The 24820-nt window shown below is 44.2% G+C and overlaps 1 protein-coding gene across 1 annotated transcript in view; it reads left to right on the forward strand.

Annotated features, from left to right (window-relative positions):
* The first annotated feature begins 22449 nt into the window (after window positions 1-22449).
* SFMBT1 (Scm like with four mbt domains 1) overlaps window positions 22450-24820 on the forward strand; it is a 157743-nt gene continuing 155372 nt past the window's right edge. The window contains exon 1 of the mRNA XM_060239926.1: window positions 22450-22695. The gene's annotated coding sequence lies outside the window, so the exon portion shown is untranslated. The remainder of the gene's footprint in view (window positions 22696-24820) is intronic.

Consider the following 24820-nt stretch of genomic DNA (forward strand, 5'->3'; position numbering starts at 1 on the left):
CAGTCATCTAGTTATGGATAGATTGCACAACTCTTTGATCTCAGAAAAACAACTACTTCAGTTTCATTAAAAACTCTCAGAGCTGTTGAGGCCACATATTCGTAGGCCCATGTATTCATAGATGTCACCATTGCAGACCTCCTCCGCTCCGGAAGCCCTGTAAGAGTCAACAAGATCTGGCCCCCTGAGTCTGCATCTGCCCGACTTTTGCTGGTCCTTTACTGTTTTGTCTCATCCTGGCCCCAAGCAGGGGCCTGCTGCCAAGATCCTGGTACGCCGTAAGGGAGCCACAGTGCCAGACAAAGAGCTGAAAAGACACAAGACAACCCTAAGGCAGGCAGGCAGAGGGGGGCTCAAAGCTCAGCTCTCATATGAACATATGAAGCTGCTTTATACTGAATCAGACCCTTGGTCCATCAAAGTCAGTATTGGCTACTCAGACTGGCAGCGGCTCTCCAGGGTCTCAAGCTGAGGCTTTTCACACCTACTTGCCTGGACCCTTTTTAGTTGGAGATGCTGGGGATTGAACCTGGGACCTTCTGCTTACCAAGCAGATGCTCTACCTCTGAGCCACCATCCCTCTCATTTTAAAATAATTTAGTTTAAATGCATTAAATCTAATTTAAATACCCCCCCCCCCTTGTGCTCCTGTGCCCCCTCCCAGAAAAAATTCTGGTTACATTCCTGGTAGCCTGATTCCCAACTCAACACTACCACTACCCCAGCTCAGGTATAGAACCTCCATCTTTGTTCAATTAAGTTTCAACTGACTCTGCTGCAACCACCCAGCCATGGCCTTCAGTCCCTTGGTCAGATTCTCCATGACAGAGTCTGGACAGCCGTCCATCAACAGACAGAGCTAAGTGTCATCCACATATTGGTGAAAACCCAGCCCAAACCCCTGGACTAGGTGGGCGAGGGGGCACATGTTAAACAACACTGGCGAAAGGATCACCTCCTGTGGCACTCCACATTCAAGTGTGGGGTGATCCTATCACCAAGAGCCACCTTCTGTCCCTGGCCATGGAGGAAAACCATTGTAGGGCAGTCTCCTGAACTCCTATGTCAGCATTAATTGGATTTGTCTGTGTCATTTATAAAGTTCATATCTCTGGTACCTGGCATTGCATTTTATGACAGATGTGGCCCAGACCAACAAAGTAACTTTTGTTAGATCTGACCCTCATAATGACCAAGCTTGACACCTCTGGTTTAGTGCCTTAAATCAGGTATGTCCAACAGGTAGATTGTGATCTACCAGTAGATCGTGGAGGGGTCAGAGGTAGATCACCAGCCCCACTTGGTCTCATGGTTTGCTAGACAGGTGTTTGGGTTTTTTTGATAATTGTTTGGTGTGGTGGTATTTTATTATTGGTGCCAGTATGATGAATTCTTATTTTTACTTTTAGAACTACATGTGTGGTTTTGGCATCATCCAGAGGTCTTCAGTTCCTGTTGATCTTTAATACTTTGGGACAGTGACAGTTTTGGACCAGATTCAGCCAGTGTTAACTTAGCACCCCAGTATAACGAAGATGAGTGTTCCAAAGAAGAGCAAAACTTACCACTTTCATGATGAATGGGAAATGGACTACTTCTTCATCATGGTGAAGGACAAGTGTTGTTGTCTACTTTGTAACTTCGCTGTATCCTTGCCCAAAAAGGGTAATCTACACAATCTCTGCATAGCAATAAGTTTGATGCTGATTTTCCACCCAAAAGCGAAATTCGTAAACTGAAGCTCAAAGAACTTAAATCTAAATTGGCTGCACAGCAACAGTTGATGGCAAAGCCAAGGTCACATTCGGTCAATGCAACCATGGCATCCTTCAAGGTCAGCAACCTGATCACAAAGAAATGCAAACCTTTCAATGAAGGAGAATTTGTAAAAGATTATTTTCTTGAAGCAGCAGACAATCTTTTTGAAGGATTTAAGAATAAGAAAGAGATCATAGCTGCTGTTCAAGATGTACAATTGTCAAGAAACACCATCGTGCGGTGAACAGAAAAGATGCGTGGAGACACAACTGAACAATTGTTGGAGAATGTTTCAGTTTGTGTTGCTTTCTCACTCCAACTGGATGAATCTACAGACATAAGAGACATAGCCCAGTTACTAGTCTTTATCTGGATTTATTTATTTATTTATTTTTATTTTATTTATCTAAGATTTATATCCCGCCCTTCCCACTAGGTGGCTCAGGGCGGCTTACAACATATAAAGCTAACATGGAATCTAAAATTAAACATTAAAATTAACATTTCATAATTTACAGTTAAAAATCTAAACAATTGTTATATACATACACATTAAACTCAGACGGCGGTCCTACAGCTACACTCATCGGTTACAAGTTCAGTATTTGATGTTCAGTCTTCGATATTCAGTACTCAGTGCTGATTAGTTGTGGGCCAGCCGGAAGAGGGATGTCTTACAGGCCCTGCGGAATTGAGTAAGATCCCGCAGGGCCCTTACCTCTTCCGGCAGCTGGTTCCACCAAGATGGAGCCATTACGGAGAAGGCCCGGTCTCTTGTAACTTTCAAGCGGGCTTCCTTTGGCCTGGGGACAACCAGGAGGTTTTGGGTTCCTGATCTTAGTGCTCGCTGGGGAACGTATGGTTTTTGAAGACTTCAATGTTAAAGAAGAACTACTTGGAATGATTTCTTTAAAAGGGAGAACTACCAGTCAGGAAATATTCAGTTCTTTTCATTCTTTTGTGACAAAGTGTAATCTTCCATTGCATAAACTTGTTCCCATCACTACTGATGGAGCAAGAACAATGACAGGTAAGGTTAATGGTTTCATAGGTCTCTGTAGACAGCATGACGACTTTCCAGAATTCCTTTCTTACCATTGCATCATTCACCAGCAAGTTTTGGCAAGCAAGAGACTCAGTACAAAGACTGCCATGGACATCACTTTCAAAACTGTAAATTCAGTTCATAGAAGATCACTTCAGAGACAGCTTTTCAATCTTACTCTTGATGAAGGGGCAGTGGAAATCATTTTGCACATAGATATAAGGTGGCTAAGTAGGCACAAATTTCTGCAAAGATTTCGTGATTTGCTGAATGAAATAAGAAGGTTTTTGAAGGAGAGGGGAGATGACAAAGCAGAGTTGGAAGATGAGGAGTGGTTATGTGATCTGGCATTTCTTGCTGACTTTACAGGCGAACTAAGTGATATGAACTACAAGGTAAAAACAAATGCATTGGCAAGATGATGAGTTCAGTTTCATCCTACAAGAGCAAATTTGAGCTCATGATGACTGACCTTGCGAACAACACTTTTGATCATTTTCCTAATACGCAGGATCATCTGGGACAATATCCAAATTTTGTTTTTCAGAATGAGAAGTATGTGACAGAAATCTGCTCTGTTATCCAGGAATTCGAAAAAAGATTCTGTGACTTCCAAAGAATTGGAAAAGTTGTGGAGTACTTGTCATATCCATTCGAAGCAGATATGGACATTAAAGAAACTGCAGCTACTATCAGTAAAAATTACTCATTGAACAAGGCATCTCTTGAAAACGAAATAGTAACCCTTAAAAATGGCATTTTTCTCAAGACCCATGCTGAGCAAGAATCGTTTTGGAAGCTAATGCCTAGATACAAATTTCCCAACTTGAGAAGATGCAGTGAAGCTGTACACTCCTGTTTCAGTTCAACTTATTTGTGTGAATCTGCATTTTCCCATCTGAAAATGACAAAGAATACACAGCGTTCCAACATGACAGATGAACATCTCCAGGATTCCCTGAGACTGGCCCTCACGCAATATTCACCCAACTTCAAAAAGCTGGTGGATGAAATGCAGGCTCAGACATCTCACTAATTAGCAAAAGCGAAGTTTTAAAGATTGTGCAAGATCAGCCTGGATCAATACATGACCTACATTTAACACAAATTACTCAATAAAAGTTAAAGAAAGATATTAAGGCAGTTAAAGAAAGTTATAACAATAAAAATTTAAGAAAAACTGTTCGCCGTTCTTTCTGGATCTTCGTCTCTCTGTTTTGCTTATTTTGCTTATCAGTAAATGACAGTTGCATTGTAAATGGCAGGGGCGGGGGCGGTGGAACCCAACTCTGGTGGGTTAAAATCTAATTCGAAACTAATTTGAAACTTAATTTTCATGGTGGTAGATCACCAGCACTTTTGTCTGGAAAAAATAGATCACGACCTGTTCGAAGTTGGACATGCCTGCCTTAAATGACAAAAACAGCACTTGGAAATGGGCCTGATGGAAATTAGCATAACACTGGGAACATCTAGTCCCTATGATGAGTTCCAAGTAGAAATTTGCAAGATGCTTCTGAATCCGATGTATTTTTGTGAGATTTAATCTGGATATTATCAAGGTGTGAATTACCGTGGCTAGATCAGCTCTTTCCAGAGGTAAAACACTCCTAACTTGGACACCTCTGCAACCTATCTTTTGAACAGCTTGGCTGAGTCCAGAAATACCCTCAGACTGAGAAACCATTCCTTTAGGGAGAGTGCAACCTTTCCCACAACAAGTTTAAACCTAATCTTAGAGTGGCTTTACTTCCGACCAACACTTCTGTCTTGGTAGATTAAGTTTCCATTTATTATCCCACATCCAGCGCTTTGCTTCAAGACTGCCAACTCCCTGGAATCAGGCTCAAAGGAGAAATTGAGTTGTCTGCATGTTGATGACACTGTACAAGTCTCTGGACAGCCTCTTTGGTGGTTTCATGTAGATAGTGGTGTTGAATATGCAGCAAAAGGAATGCTTGTTGTTTATGAAGATATACACATGGGCTGTCTACACAGATGTGGTTTGCAAAACTGCATTTAAGAGACAGAAGTCATTCTCTGCACTTGCAACTGATTTGAGAACATAATCTATTACAGGTTCATATCATGACTTATTAAGAACTGTAGTTAATTATCTATTCACTTAGGCTGTTAAATCAATATTCAGGCCAGCTTCATGAATGTCATTGAATGTCTCTTGGAAGGAGGTTTACAAGCTCATTGAAGCTGATGTTGCCTTATCAAGATTGGTGCAAACAGGAAAATGGCAAAGCCATGATAAAATCTGACTCGTGAAAAAAACATAAGAAAACATGCCAAGTATGGAGAGCTGGTTTGTTTAAACAATGAAATGTACAAGCTAGTCAAGTTCAATTTAACTGAGGACAGTAAAGTTTATTTATTTGCATGTGAAGACTTAGCAGATATATAATGCAAGTTAGTTACAGGGGGTAGTCACATTGGTCTGCAGTGGAACAATTAGATTCTAGTCCAGTGGCACCTTAGAGATCAGCAAGACTTTCAGGGAATAAGCTTTTGAGAGTCAAAGCTCCCTATAGTGCAGGGACAGGCAAACTTGCTTAATGTAAAAGCTGCATAGAATAAACATCAAATGTTTGAGAGCTGCAAGCTATGAATGTCAGATGCTGACAGCCACAAGAGGGAGGGAGGAAAATAGATGGGGAGGGAGAGGTAGAAAGAAAGCAACTTTAACTTTAAATGTATTCTCCAAACCACCAGCTAACTTGGCTTGGAGAAATTATTTAAAGAGACAAATGCCTTCTCCAAACCGACTAACATGGTGGCAGGGACTTCGAGAGACACACAATAAGTGTGAAAGAACCATATGTGGCTCCTGAGTCACAGTTTGGACACCTCTGCTGTAGTGCAAGGCAGTTATTCTGTGGGGGGTTTTGCATGGTTTCCCCTATTATAGAATTTTTATTTCAATTTGTAAACATTTTGTTGTGCAGAATTCTAGTCTCAAATACTTTATGCAAGTCTCTGCTTCTCAGTTGTTTGCTCACAGATATGACTATTCACTATAAGTGATGCACTCTTTTTGTCTTGATTGGGCTGAGTCTATTTTATCTCCACTAACTCTCTTGCAGAGTGACCAAGGTTCACTCTGCAGGAACATTCATGGCATAAGAAATGAAGTTACTGCTGAAGTAAGACTGCTGTGCTACTCCAGACAGTTAAAAGGATTTTATTCTCTGTCTTCCTTATATATGTTCCTTTTGTGAAGTGCCTTACTATGGCTTTGTAACATTAGAGAATTTCATTCTTTGTTTGAAGGTGCCTAGTCATCCTAATTCCTTAACAATCTCTCTCTCTCCCTCTAAAATGTGATGGAAAGACTACATTCATCTCCCGAATGTTCTAGTACTCCTTAAGAATCTACAAGAAAGTTGTTACAAATGTGTCCTAAAAAACTGGAAAATGGCAGCCCTGTAAGGAAAATTCCTCATTTTATTTCTGCCATACATATATTAAAATAAAGATTATGTTTATTACTTGGTAGAATGATGTCACTTGGAACTGGCATTAAATTAATATTGTTATGAAAGAAATCAACCCAGAGCTCAAAAATCTGTTAAGAACAACTAATTAGAACCTTGTTGCTTCAGTGTAAATGAAACAAAGAGTGTCTTCATTTCAACATGTCAAATGGTTCATCTGAAAGCCCTGGAGGGTCAGTAAGAATGCTGAGGTGACTGTTGGAGGGTCAGAATAATATCAGCTGCTGAAGACAATGATTGTGCTGGGCCAGTTGCTCCTCCCTCTGAATTGCTTATTCTGCAGCACAGGCACTGCCTGTACTCTGCTGCTCATACACTGTACGTGCAGCGACGACTTAACAGCATCCTTATATCTCCAGTGCACACAGTAACCATTTTGAACCACTCCACATGCTCATTAAATAAGTAGCAACACAGCAGCCACGTCTGCATGCATGACCGCTGCTGCAGCTCTTGGGGCAGGGAGGGGAACGTGTCCTCTTCTTTCCTCTCTGTATTTCCAAAGTCCAAATTCAAGAGAAGGGAGAAAAAACCTAATCTGTTGTAACCACAGCCAAATCTCTTGTTGCATTTCAGTATTCTGGCCTAGGAGTAAATAAATAGGCTATTAAAGTAAGATTCTTGCAGCTTGATGCTATCTATGCCGCATTACACTACGCATGGCTTTGTTATATAATGCTGCTGCTCATAGCAATAAACCAGCAAGCTATCAGAATGCTTAAACAACTTCAGTGACAGAGAAATAGGTGCCAGTGGAGGAAACCATCATTGGTAATTGAGCTTTTTGGCAAAAGTTTCACGAGGTTATGCAATGAGATTATAATTAAGAGCTGCTTATCTTTGTTTCTCATTACCAAAAGTGTTCTTTTGATGCAACATTGGTCGGGGCCAAGATGAAATCCACTGGCTGGGCCAGGATCATGGACAGCTGCACCCAAATCCAGATGGGGAGTGCGTGTTTCCAAGCTGTGGTGTCCTAAGATCAGTTACTGGGCAGCAGTAGTCTGATTCTTCTCTTGATCAGGCAAAAGCAGATTAGTATTTGCCTAGCATTTATACTAAGCTTGCTTAATCCAGGGATAGCCTTATTTATTTATTTAGAAAATTTATGTGCTGTATCTCCAGAGACTTGCTCAAGACAGCTCACAAAGTAAAGTGGGGGGGGGGGGGGGATAAAAACAGCATACAATCATTGAACGTAACAAAACATGAAAAATCCAGCCAAAAGCATGAAAACAGCACAAAACATTTAGCAGTCTAAAATGATCCTCATAAAACAGTTCTCAGGCCGGAAGCAGACTGTAAAAATCATTTTAAAATAGCAACAATTTTAAGATATTAATCCCTTAATTAAAAGCCTGGGGAAAGATACATGCTTTAGCTCGCTGCCTTAAAGACAACAGCACTAAGTGAGCCTCAAGTGGGTGAGGATTCCACAGGCAAGCTGCCACTGCTGGAAAAGCCCTGTCTCTAGTCACCATCCACCTCACCTCTGCAGGTTAGGGCACAGAGGGCAGGAATGGTGAAGAGGATCAAAACTGGTGGCCTGAACTTCATACTGTCTGTTCATTTGCCAGACTTGATACAGCTCCTCCTGTATCTGAAGACTATTTGGAGGTCTTAGCACATCATTCATGGTAGCCTGTCTGCATGAGTCGCCACTTCAGGCTACCAGGTTCCTAATTTAGTACCTACAGCCCCTGAGAGTGCGATATAAGTAACTTTTTTCAAATGTGAGACTCCGATACTACAATTCTAAGCAGAGTTACTCCAATCTAAGAATACTGAAATCAGTGGGATTAGACTGGAGTGCCTCTGTGGAGGACTATACTGTATATAGCATGACAACACCAGAAAGTGAAGAACAGATTTTTCTGAACTTTCTCTGCTTTTGGGTGCTCTTGAGTATTCTGATTCTGTCAGAAGACATCTGCTGACTTCACAGCTGAAGAGAAGCAGATCTTTCCTCAATATAATATTGCAAGTGTTTAACTATCGCTAGATTTCCCAGAGGGCTATCCCTGCCAGCATGTGGTTGCTTGCAGAAAGCTGTCAAAAAGCCAAATTTTTGTTTCCCAAAGTAGCATGTATTACCTGCGGTCAAATGGAATCACATACTTTCATACAGCGAAGGGGATTGATGCATGGCACACTGCTGAAAGGAAGCTTTCAGGAGAGAGGTGGAGATGCTCCAATCAGAGAACAAGCTTGGATGGAGAAATGCATGCTTTGCTGCTTCCATAAATGTCCTTTTGTTTCACTGTTCTTAAGCTGAAACAGTCAGTTCCAGCTAAGAGATGTTCCAGAGTTCTGCCTCCACTCTACATTCTCCCTGCCACACACTCCATTTTACCACCTTGACGAAAAAGTCAGCATTGCTGTTGGTGTATTGGAACGTTCACTTTTTTTAAGTGCTCCAAAGTGGGTTTCAACTGGGAATACTTGTTTAGATTAACTGGACATGTTTCATTTATTTTGATGGTTGGTTGTGCTTTTTTTTTTTGCCAAAGTGGAAAGGAAACAAGAATTTATATGTGGGACAATAGATGCATGCACAGACAGGAAGACGGTGGTGGGCTGGCTTGTGGAGAGACACGGGGTGTTTCAGGGGGTAAAAACATCCTGTTCTCTGGCTGCTGAAAAGCTCCACCCTTCCTTTCTGTGCTTTCTGAGCTTTTTCACATACTTCAATATTGAATAAGACAATAATCTCCCCTTCACTAACAAATAAAGTCAAGTTGCTCCTTTTCATAGTGAATGCTGATATTCTTAAAATATAAAAATGTCTGAATTACTCTTAGAAAGCTTTTAACCTGAGGAGGCTGGCTCACAGTTCTCAACTGAACTTCTCCAAGCTGAAGCCATCTTTCTAATTTCAAACTTTAACAAATAATTTTTATAAAGGAGAAAAAAAATCCTAATAATTTTAGGTGCCAATAATAGTTTTCCACTTTTATGTGTACTTTTCTGTTGTTTGACACTTATTGGAAAGTTTTGGGAAGTAGTGAGTATGGGTTTCCTTTGCAAGAGGAAATATAGGAGCAGGCTATTTTGGCAGAACTATTTGGGAAATGGAAGGCAAACTGAAATTGTGGGCCAGTCTTCATAATAACTTCATAATGTTAGAAATATACAGGTAGAGCAGGCATTGAGAGAATGCAGAAGCAAGTGCATGAAATCCTAAACCAACTCTCCAGCCAAACGGCGCGGGGGGGGGGGGGTTGGTGGAGGAGAGAACTACTATCTTTTCTGCTCTCCTTGCACATACTGAGACTGTCCAGACCAAATGCTGCCCCCAAAGTGGCTATGGATTGCATTCCCAGTACTTGGAATCATCCTCTGCCTTGTAGTAGCCATTTTTTACTGACTGCTGACAAATATTGGTTCACTAGCCATGCATATTTGTACAAGACCAACATACATGTAGGGAAAGTGGGAGCAGAATGCTTACTCTGCCACTGCTCATGAACCTGTCCCCAATAGCCCAGGTGTCTCCTCTGCAAATTTGCCCAAATGAATGGTCTACTTAGAATGTTCTCAAACTTTCCATAGGGGTGGAGTTTGCAAGCATACAGGTTGTATATGTGTTCATGCTACACCCACATATGTCAAACAAATAAATGCACACAAAAAGAGATACACATTCGTGGGTGTGGGGTCAGTGTTCTTACTCATGCTTTACCAGGACACAGAAGCCCTGTTCACGAGTTACAGTGAGCATACACACACCTGACATGTATGTGCATACATCTGTTTTTAAGAAAGAGCCCTTGTATGTTCATTTTACAAATGGAACCAGGGAGCAATACCGGATAAATATGAGAATTAGTCAGTGCACATATAAAGAAAAATCAAGTGAACACTGTACAAATATTGAATGTGAATTAACTGCTGTGAACAGGGCTATACCGATATTGTACATTGCAGCCCTCTTCCAACCACCTTAGATTTGATTACCACCAGCCCCTGCCCTGACACTGCTTCAGTGGAGATAATGAAGGTGGCAGCTTCACTCAGGTTGTAACAGACAATCAACTGTAGGTTGACTGCCCTCCAGCTGATTGCCAGCCACTGTCCTGAAGCCACCTGACTTGCCACAATCTTGCCCACGCCACGTCCCTAATATCTCTAAGACTGCCCCAATAAAGTGACACTTTCATTGCATGGGGAGTTGGGATTTGGAATGTGCATACACTTCAGTTTGCCATGACTAATTTGTTCCATTGGTTTCAGCAGGACTTATTTCCATCATACTGGGAAATATATTAAAAATTTAAAGTGGCTTGTACGTCATTCACTGTAGTAACTTCCCTAGCTTAGCTGTCAAGATACAGGGAGCAAATAAATAGGAAGAAAAGGTCACTTAGTAGCCTCAGAACCTGTTGTTATTTTGAGATAAACCAGCTGGCAAGACATGCATACCAGGTAGCATTAGATGATTTAAGCAATATCTACCCGAAATGAAGAAAAGATGTAGATTTTCAATCAGATACTATGACATGAGAGGGAAACTGCATATTAAAAAGCCTTACCAAGGATTTCAGAATAGAGTGTATTGAATAAATACATTTAAATGACACATTAGATTTTTTTCACAGTAACTTACTAAACACAGGCTTCTAAGTATGCCACACAATAGTATGTGCATGACTAGCTTTATACTATTATTATGCAATCTAAGGAATTTGTTGATTTGTCAGTGAGATGTTATCAGCATTACAGAAGGATTCTTAGCAGAGGAACTATACATGCATAGACATTTTATCAATTCAATGACCCCCCCGCCCCCGCCTGCCAGTCCTCAGAGCAGAAGTCCCACTGACTTCCATCACTGCATCACTGGCACTAAGGATATAGTTCTTATTGCTCACTTATATAATGAGGTGGCAGACACCTGAGGTGATAGAATGAACTGTATCACATCTGGCTACAGGCAAAGGGTCATGGAGAATCACACAGCGCAATGCTTGCCTAGATTAAGAACTTCCTGCAAAATGAAAAGCAGCACAGCAAGCTACAATGTGAGTACAGAATCTTTCTCTCTGCAGAGCTGGTATTCCATTTGAATGCATTTGCTTTTTTGTCATAGGAATTTTTTGTCATTGTTCAAAACCGGAATTAACTACCTGCAGTCTTCTGGTACAATTTGTTCTACTACTTCATTTCCCGGCACATGTGGCCCCCTGAACTAGCTGCAGATATGTATAACCTGGACGTTGTATAGCCTGATTTCGTCAGATCTCAGAAGCTAAGCAGGGTCAGCCTTGGCCAGTATTTGGATGGGAGACTAAAGGGAGGGACGGTGGCTCAGTGGTAGAGCATCTGCTTGGGAAGCAGAAGGTCCCAGGTTCAATCCCTGGCATCTCCAAAAAAGGGTCCAGGCAAATAGGTGTGAAAAACCTCAGCTCGAGACCCTGGAGAGCCGCTGCCAGTCTGAGAAGACAATACTGACTTTGATGGACCAAGTGTCTGATTCAGTATAAGGCAGCTTCATATGTTCATAAGTCATTATGCAGAGGCAGGCAATGGCAAGCCACTTCTGAAGGTTGAAAACACCATGAGGTCGCCATAAGTCAACTGCAATTTGACAGCATTTTCCACCACAAATGTATGACCAGTGCCTAGCAGGTATGGCATAGCCTTCTTGCTCTAAATCCTCCTCGCCACACCATATAGAAGAAAACCTGCATCAGCTGACTGTTGCTAACTGGAGTGGGAATCTTAAATCACACTCTCCATTGTGCTAGTGCTATGATTCTACTCTTTAAACTAGGATTTCGATTCCATCTATTTCCATAGTAGCTTTGAGCTTTTGTCACATTATCTCACTCTTCCTCCCAGATGTTATATATGGTTCTTCCCCTCTCAATTTGATGACAGCTACCTTGTGAAGCAATGAGGCTAGGAGTGGTCAGTTAGCTTAAGATCATCCAGTTAGCTGCATGATTCAATGGGGATGTGACGTTGCATCTCCTCAGACCCTCTAAGCCAGGGGTGACCAAACCACAGCTCGGGAGCCACATGTGGCTCTTTCACACATATTGTGTGGCTCTCAGAGGCTGAGGAGGAACTTAGTGTAGGCTTACTCTCAAGTAACTGTGCATAGTATTGGGACCTCAGTCAGCATCTGAGCACTGTCCCATAGGTAGGTGATTATTTCTGCCATGTATGAAGCAGGGAAGGAGGGGGAAATAGGCAGGCTTGCAAACTCTTCTCCACTACAGAGGTCACTCAGAAACCTGGAGTGGGGAAAGAGAGCACAAGAGCCTTGGGAGAAAAGCAAGCATGTAGGGGACACACACGCAGGATTTCCATCCTTCCCTGGGCAGATGGAGTGACCCAAATGTAGCTACTGCCAAGAAGGGCAACAAGACTGAAAGCAGTGGGTGAGGGATGGAATGAGAGAGAAAGTGCCAATGGTAGCCCTTGGCTCAGCAATTGACAATGGTGCTGGGATGGGGGTGGGAGGGTGATAGCTGCCCTCACCCAGGCCCATAGCTACGAGGGAGCCTGTGGGGGCACAGCCCCCTGACTGCTAGGCAGGGCCACCTGATTTGGGACCCCTAACCAGCCTCCAGTGCCTCAGCTGCATCCTTCTCCATTCTATCCTCGTCATACACCATTGCTTCTGCCTGCTTAGGGGCCGGAAGAAATCTCTGACCCCTCAGCAAGCAGAAACAACGGGGCACTTTTGGAGCCTAGAACTGAAACTTAAGCTCCCTGCTGCTTCTGCTTGCTTAGGGGCTGGAAGAAATCTCTGATCCCTCAGCAAGCAGAAGCAAGGGGGCACTTTCAGCCCCCAGGACTGAAAGTTAAGCTCCCTGTTGCTTCTGCTTGATATGGGGCTGGACCAAATCTCTGACCCCTCAGCAAGCAGAAACAACGGAGCACTTTCAGTGCCCAGGACTGAAAGTTAAGCTCCCTGTTGCTTCTGCTTGCCTAGGGTCTGGAAAAAATCTCTGACCCCCCAGCAAGCAGAAACAACGGGGCACTTTCAGCGCCCAGGACTGAAAGTTAAGCTCCATGTTGGGCTGACATTGGGCTAGAGGGCTCCTGCAAGAAGAGGCCATTCTGGCCCTCAAGTGGGGCGGCGGGGGTAGGGGGCGGATGGCTCCATTGCAGACAGGGCAGGGTAGGGTAGGCTGGTGCACACAAGTGGAGGTTCTGGCTGCAGTCCGGGGCTGGGGATTAGTGGAGAGGTGATGTTCGCCTGCAGGGGTTTTCTGGCCTGGTCTCACTGGCCACCCAAGCGAGGGTGAGAGCTGTGCTTGGGCAGCCTCTGCTTGCCCTCCGACAGGAAGAAATCCAAATTGGAGGTCTTGTAGTCCCAGAAGTCAGTTGCGACTTAGTGGTGACTTCCACCCCCCCCCCCCGCCCCTTGTCCCGCTAGGCTTGCCTAGCTGGATCATGCTACTGGTAAGGGCAGGAGACGGTGCAGCACATATCTAAACCTCTGAGTGGCTCCCCACCAGAGCTGCTGGAAGAGGGGTGGAAAGGGATCACCTTGGGGCAGCTGTGGGGATGGGGAAGGCTGTATGGCAGCGAGCTGGCAGCTTTCCTCCTCAGCAGTGGTAGGAGAGAAGGTCATGGAGGTTGGGGCCACTATGTGCCCCCTGAAAAAAATCAGGGGCCCCCGATTCTTCAAATCCTGGCTACAGGGCGCCCCTCACCCCTCCTCTGCACCAGATTGGCTAAAGGCAGGCCCTGCAGCCTAGCTGAGTGAGCTGAGGCACTGATAGAAGAGGCTTGCCTCCCTTCACTGGCTGGCCAGCCAGTGCAGGCCTGGTAGACAGGGTCTGTCGCTGGCCAAGCACCATTGTTCCCTGACAGGTTTGTGGTCCTGCTGAGTGCAGGGGAACTGCTGTTTCCCTCTCCTGCATCGGGCTTTTGAAGTAAGCGGGTTAGCTAGCTAGTTTCCTGCAACATTCCATGAGACTGCATAAGTAGCAGTAATCATAATGTACCTTGGTTTGCCTGATAACACTTTGCACCTTCTCTCAGGTGCCCCTCCATCCCCATTAGGCTGTCCCACTGGAAGGAGATATGGAATTAAAGAGGATTGCACAGGGTTCCCCCTTAGTTTCATAACTCTTGTAGGAGCTGTATTTACTAATTGTGGTGTCAAGACAAAGAAAGATGCATAATGATGCAAATGGTGGTGAGGGATTTATATGGTACATGTGTATTTCTTTTTGCCACTGGTGCCAAAAACCAATTCACTAACCTTTTCCTATGCTGGTCTTATGGTAACTGTTATTCCTAGCTTTTGTTTTTACAAATGTCTGCTTGGTCATGTTGTAAAGTACATACATATGTATTTAATTGTTCTCTGCAAAGAATGTATTAAGAGGGGAGTTTTTAGCATTTCTTTTCTTTTTTATTATTATAGTCTTTTTATTTTTTCCAAAAACCAAATACACAAAAGAAATACAAACAAAAAACCCAAAACCAAACAACGTAACAATATAAATTAGGATGTAGAATGCAGCTCCCATACATAACTATTCAATAATACACACACCCGTATATCTTTTTCACAATTATTTTTAACCCCTCTTCACTCAACATACTACCTTACTAACCTTTTAACCAGCTTCATTCTCTAAAGAAATCCACATATGATTATTTACATTTGCATATCCAGTCATAGGGCAGTGACCCATTCCGTAGTTTATATTAATTCTATTCTGTTCACAGTATATTTGGCAGAAAATCTATCACTCTCTCTTTCTTTCTCTCCCCCCTTCCTCCTTTTTCTTTGTCTTTCTTTCTTTTTTGGAGGATTCAGATCATTTGTATAAGCTAAAATTAATTTTGACCTTCTCTTCCTCACCAGCCATGGAATTTCTCTTAAGACCTTAATCTTTTGTTCAGTAATTTTTAATGACTGATCTGTTAAGATTTTCCAACGTGCCTCCTTACCTATTTTTCTGTTAGAGGTACTATAAACTTCCCTCTGAGAAGAATACTTTCTATTGTGGGCTGAATTACCCTTATATGAATCCTCTATTTCTTCCTCTATATCCAAGGACTCCATTTCCATTACTACTGCCAATGCATCACTTGATATTTGTGATAAATCTTCTTGTTTTTATTCTAGAACCTCTTGAGGTCCCAATTTATAAATTACCTGTTCCATCTCAGGACTAACTAACCTTTCTTCTTCTATCTCTTGAGTTATCTTATCCACCTCCAATATTTGATTAGCAACCTACATTTTAATAAAGAGGTTTTAGAGACTGAGGGTGTTTTTACACTGGCAGTTTGCGATGCCCTATCTCCACATTGTAAACTCACCTTTTACATTACATAATATTCTCATAATTGTTTCGCATCATTGCTTCCCGAGGCATTTACATTTGTTTAAGTGAGATGGGTTGCGACGACGCCACAAAAGCGTTTTTCCCAAGACTACTTTTGGTCTGCTCTTTTCTCTATGGGCGTTTCAAACTTGTATTGTAAAAGTTTTCCTGCATTTTAAAAGATTCCTCCAAAAGCCACCACAAGGTGCAGTAATTTGCATAATTGACAGCACTTGAAATTTTTACATATCATTGCTTGCCTCATCTAGTGATTTAAATTTGTATTGTTTTTGCAGTGCTGACATGATTTCCAAGCAATCATATACACTTAACTAAGCACTGGTAATCTGGCTGCCCTCTGATCAGAGACCCCCCCCCCCAATTGAAACGTTTGAATGTAAGAGGAAAATAATTAAAGCAGAACAGTGGCAGGCAATTTGAAGACTCTAAAACTCTGGATCAAACTGAATGTAAAAACACCCTGAGTTAAGCTCAGAATTTCTTCCTTAGTTCCTATTATTTGTTCCTGTAGGCCGTCCATTTTGATTTCAACCCACCCATCTGTTCTGCTAGATTTACCTGCATCTGATTCAGTACTGTTCTAAAATAGCTTTGCATATTGTTTTGTAGTTCTTCAATCGTGTCTGAGATATTGTGGGCCCCATTGATTTTGGGGCACCTAAAGAGGCTGCTGACTTGACTGACATACTCATTATTTTAAATAATGATGGGACCTTTCACACCATTACCTTTCACACCTTTCTTTCTGTTCTTTCCTTTTGATCACACACTCTTCCTTTCACACAACCTATACACACATTGCACACACATGCACAGTCACACCCAATCACTTCAATCTCTCCAGCAAAGTCCTTTGCATTTTCTTCCCTTCTTGTCTTCCTCCCCCCTTTTATCTTCTTGTCTTCTCTTCTTCTTGTCTTCCTGTCTTCTAAACCCTTCTTCCCTTCCACTCCACCACTCTATGTCTCCTCTACACACAAAGGCACGTAGTCTCTGTTATTGTGTTCTGTACTTTTAAGGCTCTGTTGGTCTCTCTCGCTAGTTCTCGGCATTGTGCTTTACACACTGTTCAAAACAGCACAACAACAAGCAACAGCCACTTGCTGCTTGCCACAGCCGTCTTCCCGCTAAACTCCTGGTTAGCTTACATTCCTCAAAGTCTATATGCGCGGTTCCTTCTTCTCCGACTGCTGGCTCTTCAATTCACCTGTCTTCATTTAGAAGCTTTCATTACGGATCACTCCGCCTCTTGCTCTTTAATCACACCTCATTCTTTGCCTCCCTTTCTGCCACTCCTTGTCCTTTCTCTCGCCACTCGCCACCTCTTTACTTCAAATACTCTTTATTGGTTTGCCCCATTCTTGGCATCATATTTCTCTACTTCTTAGGGCTTTTCTTGACTTTTGTGCTACCGTTCTTTGTTAGTTCACCTTTCACGGTAACGCGGCTAACTCACTGTAATGGTGTCTGCCTCATCTCGGGCATCAGTGATTAGAAGTCATAGACAACTCAGCAAGTACACACCTCAGTGAAGTTTCTGCACTTCATTTAACTCCCCTTGCTTCAGAAGCCCCCATGACAGGGGTTGCTTTGGGTCTCGAAAACCCCCAAAAACATGCGGTTTGCCCCCCCCTCGTCTCTGCAGGAGCTCTGCAAAGCACATCAGCCCTCTGTCGCATCGAAACCGGAACCAATAATGTATTAAGAGTTTTGACAAGAATGTGTAACTTCTGTTCATGTCTTGCGGCTCTCAAACATCTATGTGGCTCTTATGTTAAGCAAGTTTGGCCATCCCTGCTGTAAGCCATACAACTACCTTGGATATGAGGAACCATTATATCTCATTTTGCATAACATTTTGCATACCAAACTGCAGTGGTGCAAAATGCAGTGGCATGTGTCCTCACTGGGACACCTCAAAGAGGACCTATACAACCAGTGCTCTGTCGGCTGCATTAGCTTCCAGTTGAATACTGAATCAAGTTCAAGGTAATGGTGTTAACCTTTAAAGTTGTACACAGTCTGGGACCCATGCATCTGCAGGACCATCTCACCCAATATGTTCCTCGAAGAGCCTTACGTTCTATAGACAAACATCAGCTGGTGGTTCCCGGCCCAAAGCTTAGCTTAAACCAGAGTCAGAGCATTTTTAGCTCTGGCTCCAGCCTGGTGGAACACTCTCCCAAGTGAGATCAGAGTCCTGTTTTGCAGGGCCTGCAAAATGAAGATGTTTTGCCAGGCCTATGGTTGAGGTGGCAGATACCTAAGAACATCAGCCTCCCCTGCTCCACCTAATATCATTTACTCACTGGTTGTGGCTGGCCCACTTGATCAGGTTTGGGATCCTATTGAGCACCCATACAGATAGTTAATTCAGGGATTTATGAATTATATTGATCAACACCTTGTTATAGCATGTTTTAATTACTTTGTGCTATGTTTTAATGGTTTTAATTATTGCATAATAATTTTTATAATAATTGTTATAGTCCATCCAGAGTCCTGTTGTGCAGAGGAGGGCAGACTAGAAATCCAATTATAAATAAATAAACTGCAAAGCACACTTTTTAAATGATCTTTTACCCAGCAAGGCAACATAGGGCAGCCCCTCATAAGCCAGCCAGCTCCCCTCTCCTACCCTGGCAATTCCTCACTTATACACTGCTTTTGTGCTGAACATGCTGCGTGCCCATCAGAACTCCTGGTTCAACTGCCTGCTCTTGCCCCAGACCCCTGAAAGTAGCTCAGTCCTTGCTTGTGCAGGAAAGAGACAAGCAGCAGCAGCATGGGCCTTGGAGGCTGTTGCTTTAGATTGTAAAAGGCCCTCCAATATGCTGGGCACTTCATGATACATCCCAGTAGGTAGTCGTGTTGGTCTGAAGCAATAAAACAAAGCAGTAGACAAGTTCACCTTTAAGACCAACTAAGTTTTATTCAGAATGTAAGCTTTTGTATGCTCTTAAGCAGACTTCATCAGACAAATGGGAATGGAAGCAGCAATTCGTAATATAAATGGGCAGTGTGGAATCATGGGAATGTTTTTAGCAGATTAAAAGAATTACAAATAGGGCTCTGTGTTTGTAACACTAACAGACACAGATCCCTATTTGTGATTATTTTAATCTGCTAAAAACATTCCCATGATTCCATACTGCCCACTTATATTACGAATTCTTGCTTCCATTCCCATTTGTCTGATGAGGTCTGCTTAAGAGCATACGAAAGCTTACATTCTGAATAAAACTTAGTTGGTCTTAAAGGTGCACTTGTCTACTGCTTTGACTTAATGATACAATTAGTGCAGAGGCAACATAGGATAGGAAGGGTGACCATTCACTGGTTTCTTAGGAAAGCCTGCTTCACACTTGCCTTGTTTGTATAGGATCCAGAACTACACCAGTGTGTGAAATGTAGCAACTCTGCTGCTTTATGCAACTCACACCAGCACATATCCACACCTATGTTAAATCAGCAGCCCAAGAGTCTACAGTGGTGCAGGGAAGAATGACAGAATGGGCTTCTCCCATGTGGTTCAGGGTTTCTTCTTACGGTATCCCAGCAGCACCACAAGAAACACTTTCATCAGCCCAATAGCCCCAACAGCACTACTGGAACTTTCTCAAAGAGAGACCTGCAGATACTTAAACAGAATTGAGGACTGCTCAAAATGCTTATGTCAGTCCACAGCCTAAAATGGTGGCTGCACACTGCAAAGGAATAAGCACATTATCTCCAAGAATTATCTCCACATTAATGAGAAAGAAAGACCAAAGCTTCTCTAGATGTTGTTATCTAACGTACTTAAGGCCTGCAGAGTAAAGAGTAAATTAGACACTTTTTAGTCACTTAAAATAATTAGCTCCACTAATCAGTTTCTGCTAAATATGTTCTTCACAGTCTTGGAAGAACATTTAGCACATTTCCACAAAAGTCCGTGTGTTCATTTTTACTGAAGAGATTGCAACTTGTTATCATTAATGAAGAAAAAGAGAATAAAAATGCCAGATGAGCATATGTAGTTAAAAAAAATAGGGGGAAAGTTTGCTGAGAGGAAATATATACAATATCAAGGAAATGCAAATCTCTTTAAATTGACATAAATATAAATTCAATCTTAATCTGTGGTCATAAATAAATGTTTAGCCCAATATTAGCTATATCATAGTTAGACGCAATGTTCATTGTGTTCACATGAGTTCTTAAAATTGTAAGCTTAACTGAAAGAAAATCTCATTGAAATCAGCTTGAAGAAAATGAATTTAAAAATGACATACCAATGAAAAACTAGCAACACATCACTTTGAAATAATAACACTTGTTCACAATGTCCTACATAATTACGATTTGCAAGTCCACCCCCGTTATCAACTTTTCAGCTACAATTATGCAAAATACTTTTTTCCCAATTACAATATTTTGAATCAAAGATGATGAGACGAGATCTTTACAGTGTTACACCTCTAACACTTAAATTCCATATTTTTAAATTAATAGATTTTCATTTGTGAATTATCTGTTTTTGTCTTTTTTTTAAAAAATGTCTTCTCAGAAATGCCTTTTCTTAAGCAAGATCTGAAGAATCGGTTTAAGGGATAGCATGCACACTGTAGCCCAATTCCATGCATGTTTACTCGGATGTAAATTGCACTTAGTTTGTTGAGCTCCGTCCAAGGGAAGTGGGTGCACAGCGCTGCAACCTTAGAAACTTACGTCAACATTCCAAGATGCTTCATGTACTACAAAGCACATGAAAAGACCACCCTCTAGTGGTCTGACAAGGCATTTCTCTTTCTGAAGTTGCTTATCGGTCTTTTTTTATTTCCAGGCAAAGAATTTCACTGAATGCAGACTGCAGCTCGCTTTGGGCTTCTTTTTGCGCTAAGAAGGCAGCCGACTCGGAAGGAGATTATTCCTAAATTAATGTAAGGCAGAACCTTGTTCCTTCTTCAGTAGGAATTCCTTATCTTTGGTTTGTGCAAGAATAGGAGGTGCCCCAAGCGGAAACCCTGCCTATTATTATTTTTCCATCAAAAGGATTTTATACACAGTTTCAAATCAGCAATAAAATCGATAGAATCCTCTGGCTAAATCTTGGGGTCATGACTGTCGGGAGACCTGCGGGTTTCTTCCGCAGGGTTTCTAAAGTCATCTCCAGCCCAACAAAGTCCTCCGTTACATTTGCCAAGCGCTCAGTTGGTCAGAATTTACAGCGTCACCCGAGGAAATCATCGGGCCGTTCGACCTAATCCCCGCCTGCTTGGAAGGGCGCAGCTGCTCGGATCCGATCCACACAGCGACCATTTGTGTTGAATTTAGCTGTCGCCTTCGCTTTCCACACGCGTCCTTCCTGTCTGGAGATCTCGCAGTGTTTGGTCTATACACATTTCTTGGCGCATCCCTTTGGTTCCGTCCGAGACCGACGGCGGCGGTTTGTCGAGTTCCATATCACTTTTCTGCACGCTGACCGCTTCATTTCCGTCCGCTATCAACTGGTGTCTGCAATGCAAGGAATAACCCGAGCAGCGTTCCAGAGACATTTAGATCCTGGCACACATCAAGAAACAGGACCTTGCCGTGGATGGAACGGGTTAAACACAACAACCAAACCGAGTGTAGTAGATGTGCGCAAAGAGGTCTACAGTAAACAGCTCTAGAGCCTATTCGGAAACCCGGCGTGGTGGTGCATGGCGATGCCTTGCTCGGGAAAGCAGCGATCGCCGTGCAGAGAGGGTTTTGGAAATGATCTCGCTTGCCCCACCCCAAATCGAGGTTATTTTCTTGCAAAGATCCAGTTGGCTCCTGGCTAAATTCAGCGATGCGCGCTGCCTGCCTGCCTCCCTCTCCCCCCCCCCCCGCCCGCTCCTGTCGCCTTTAAGCTGCGTGGAACTCACTGGCTTTTATTACTCTTCTCTGATTGCACAGGCGCGTGGTCATGAGGTTCTCAGTGTTGCACAATCCCTTTCCTTTCTTTCCCCATCTATTTTTTTAAAATAAATTAATTTAAGCTTGGAGTGTTTTTATTTAGGCCGCCTTGGAAATGCTTAACAGCTGCAGCCGCCTCTTTTGCCGCCATCCCCTCCCGTCTGAATGCACTTGGGCCGCGTTTCCGTCCTACATCTTTTGCACGAGGGGGAGGAGGGGAAGAGAAGAACGAGGGCCGGCGAGGGAGGGTGGAGTGGGCTGCGGGATCCCGTCCAGATCGCAGGGAAGCTGCATCAGCAAAGTGGAGGGAGGGTCTGGAGTTTTCTGTCGGGTGACCCACGACGCACTCCGCTCCGGGAGGGAGGGGGGGTGCGGTGAAGAGAGGAAGTCGGAGTTCTTTTAGAAAATCAAGTTGGAGGTGCGGGGGGGAGGGGGCATGGCTCGAACTCGAAGCCTCTTCAGCCGAGATCTCTATTGCACTTTAGGCGGCCTCGTCCTGGCCTTAGCCTGTTATTCTTGCAAGTAAACAGGCTCAAGTTGTTAGTGGCTTTCCAAGGATGGCAAGGCCAGCGCGTTGGATGGCGAGCCGAACGCGTGCCTGCCTCTCCCCAAGCGGCCTCGCTCCCGATTCATTCCAACACATTGAGGGCGGTGTGCTTCCCTCCCCCCCTCCCGGGTTCCTTCCCTTCCCCTCCCCGCCGCCGCATATCCTCATCGCCCGCCACGGTGGAGTCGAGCGGCAGAGCACCCTCCCCAATTGCGCGCGTAAGAAGAACTTGAGGCAGGTGCGCGCCCCGCGGTAACTCCTCGGGGAAAGGGTGGCGCTGCGACGGGCGGGGGCGCGCGCCGCCTCCCCGCGCCGGAGGGGCAAGTTTGATTGTTGCCGCGGTCCTGCGGGAGCTGAGCGCGAGGCCAGCGCCAGGTGCCCGTCCCCAGCCGGCGCCAGGGCTCAGCGTGTCCGAGCGCGAGGGAGTGTGTGCGAGCGCCCAAAAAGCCAGGAGCGAGGGGAGGGGACGGGGAAGAGCGACGGCGGGCGCATGCGCTCGGGCCGACCGTGCCATATTGGAATGAGGCGGTGAGCGGAGCGCCGGCGAGCCTTGCCCGAGCCCCGGCAGCGGCGCAGGGCTGGAAAAACTCCCCGCAGGTAAGGCGGGCACGAGATGGGTGCCCCTCTAGGTAGGGTGACGCCCAGGGCAGCTGCTGGGCGCGTTTTGCCGCCTGCCCGTCCGCCGGAGAGGGTTTTTTTCGGCTCCTGAAGTTTGATGCGGGAGACGGCGAGGGAGGGCGGCAGCAGTGGAAGCAGCAGCAGCAGCCAGCCAGGCAGGCGGAGCGCGGCGCTAGGGGAGGGGGCGAGAGCGAGCGGCGAGCGCTTCGTTCAGATGTACAAGCGGGAGTCGCCGCGGCTGCAGCAGCAGCAATGCCAACTCCGCGCGCAGTTGGCGCTCCTCGCGCAAGTCCCCGCGGGCTAAGAAAGGCGCGCGCCACAGTGGGGCAGCTGGCGGGCCGAGAGGGGACGCTGCCGGGTTGTCTTTGCGGTGTCGCCGCACCTACGCTGGGCTGCGGTTATGAAAAGTTTCCGAGCGTGGGGTGCAGAGGCCGCTCTCCCCTCCCCCCCTCGTTGTACGTCTGCGAAAGACTGAGCCCCCCCTCCCCCCTTATTCGCTTTGGTTTCCAGAAGTGAGCGGCCAGCACTTTCTCTTTCTGACTTAGGAGTGGGCAGGTCAGAAGAAAAAGTCATTTCAAGGTTCCCCTGGAAAGTTCTCGTGAACTTCTGTGGCCATGTGTTTGGGGCTTTCTGAATGTGGCGGAGGCTTGGCAAATCCCCCCCCCCCAAAAAAAACAACAACAACAACAACAACAAAACCCTGCTTCATTTCAAAAGAAGAGGCCTCCTGCCAACTCGGCTGTTCTCCTGCCCCGGAGAAATGGCGGGGGGGGGGAGTAATCTTTAAACCTACGCTGCCGGGACTCCATCGCGCGCGCACCCTGGCATTCTAATGTGCGACTCAGTTTTGCCATCGGTCTGGACTGGTAATGCTGGCCCCCAGCCTATTGGAAGGGCGTCTCATAGGAGCTTGACACATAAATGCCCCCCCCCCTCTTTTTTCTGGTGGTGAGGGCTAAGGCCCGCATCTGCTGCCCACTGTTGTTCTTTTTTTATAGTGTTACAGTTAACTGAAACCCAGCCCTTTTTCACCCATCTTACAAATGCTGCTGTTGCCTTTTCCAGTGTAGAGCTTTTGCTTTCATTTAAAAAACAACAACTCTGCACTTGTATGCTTTGCTGTATTGTAGCAGTGGTCACCTTGACTTTTCTTTCTCCCCATTCTGTGGAAGAATCTCAGGGCTTTTTTTTTTTGCTTTGGGAGTTCATCTGCTCTTGGAGGAGAGGATATACCTGAAACTGTAAATACTGAACTTGGGATACTACAGTTTGTTGCAGGATAAGCTATACTTGAGTTCAGATGGGGGGGGCATAAGGTTATGGCAGCAGAAGTTCTTGTAAAGAGAAAATAGAAATCCTTGTTTTTATCAGGCAGTTAGTGATCAATGCATATAAAAACAGAAAAGAAGATTTTTTGCATGAGGTTTGGGAAGTCCTCCATTTAGATGTGATTCTGTGCATTGTATTAATGGCTGCTGTAAACAAGTAAAGCTATGCCTGTGAATGAATGGGAGGAAGAGTCTAGAACTGAGATGTATTTGGTTCAAGGAGTAAGTGTCAGGCAGTTAATCAGTTCTTTAAAAGCAGTGCTGTTACTAGGTCTCTCCTAGTCTGTGTAATAGGCCAGAGCGATGTCTGTTTAATGGTCCCATGTGGGTTTTAGTGGAAATTATTTTATCTGCTTTGGAGAAATTTGTTGTCATCGTAAAAGGTGTTTCAAAGTCTGCAGTACTCAAGGCTGATAACTTTGTCTCTACCTTATCCACTTGGTTAACACACCTGATGAAAATATCATTTGACATAGTAGTCTATGGGGTTCTTTGTGCAGTCAGTTCTTTCACAAGACAGGCTGCCACCATCAGCAGGAGGGTTTACCACAGCAGACATTTTGGTAATATACAGTATGTAAGATGTAAAAGTCAGACGTGTGTATCAAAATTGATATGTCCTGTCCAACAGATTATCAAAATAAAGCTCTTATGCAACAGGTTGAAGTTATTTGATGATTATCTGGTGGACAGGCTTGTGTGAGAGAAGTGTAAGCCTTGTGACTGTACAGAAAACCTCAATTCTAAGTATATTTTCTGAAAAGGAACATTTATTT

The sequence above is a fragment of the Heteronotia binoei genome, chromosome 5, assembly GCF_032191835.1.
Source record: "Heteronotia binoei isolate CCM8104 ecotype False Entrance Well chromosome 5, APGP_CSIRO_Hbin_v1, whole genome shotgun sequence".
NCBI classification, from domain to species: Eukaryota; Metazoa; Chordata; class Lepidosauria; order Squamata; family Gekkonidae; genus Heteronotia; species Heteronotia binoei.